Raw genomic sequence first — 1124 nt, forward strand, 5'->3', positions numbered from 1 at the left:
TGTAATATCCCGTGCCCCTATACCAAACCTATAGGATCCGGTGCCCCTATATCCAGCCCTATAGGATCACGTGATACTATACCCATCCCTATAGTATGCAGTGTCCCTATACCCACTCCTGTAGAATCCCTTGCCCCAATATCCATCATTATGGGGTCCCGTGCCCCTATACACAACTCTATAGAATCCTGTGCCCCTATAACCACACCTATAGGATCCCGTGACCCTATACCCACCCCAAAAGGATCCCATGGCCCTATACCCTCACTTATAAGATCCCGTGCCCCAGTACCCACCACAACAGGACCCCGTGCCCCTATACCCACCCCTATAAGTTCCCGTGCCCCTATACCAACCCAATAGGATCCCAGGACCCTATACACACCCCTATAGGATCCTGGGCCCCTATACCCACCAATATAGGATCCCGTGCCCCTATACCAACCACTAAAGGATCCCATGCACCTATACCCACCACTATAGGATCCCGTGCCACTTTAATAACCCTATAAGATCCCGTGCCCCTATACCAACCATATATAGGCCACTATACCCAACCCTATAGGATCCCGTGCTCCTATACCCACACTTATAGGATCCCCGTCCCCTATACTCATGCCTATAGGATCCGATGCCCCTATACCCACCACTATAGGATCCTGTGCCCCAATACCAAACCCTATAAGATCCAATGCCACTATACCCACCACTATAGGATCCCCTGCCACTATACACACACTTATAGCATCCCATGCCCCCTACACCCACCCCTATAGGGTCCCGTGCCCCTATAACCATGACTATATGATCCCTTGCCCCTATACCCAACCCAATAGGATCCCGGGCCCCTATACCAATCACTCTGGGATCCTGTGCCCCATACCCACCCCTATAGGATCCCGTGCCCCTATACCCAACCCTATAGGATCCCAGGCACCACACCCACCACTATAGGATCCAGTGCCCCTGTACCCACCCCTATAGGATTGTGTGCCACTATACCCATCCCTACAGGTTCCCCTGAACTATACCCAACCCTATGGGATTCCGTGTCCCTATACCCATCCCTATAGAATCCCATGCCCCTATACCCACCCCAATAGGTTCCCGTGCCCCTGTACCAT

This window comes from Somniosus microcephalus, unplaced genomic scaffold (genome assembly GCF_052327205.1).
Source record: "Somniosus microcephalus isolate GS21.2 unplaced genomic scaffold, FLI_Smic_1.0 unresolved_chr1, whole genome shotgun sequence".
Classification (NCBI taxonomy): Eukaryota; Metazoa; Chordata; class Chondrichthyes; order Squaliformes; family Somniosidae; genus Somniosus; species Somniosus microcephalus.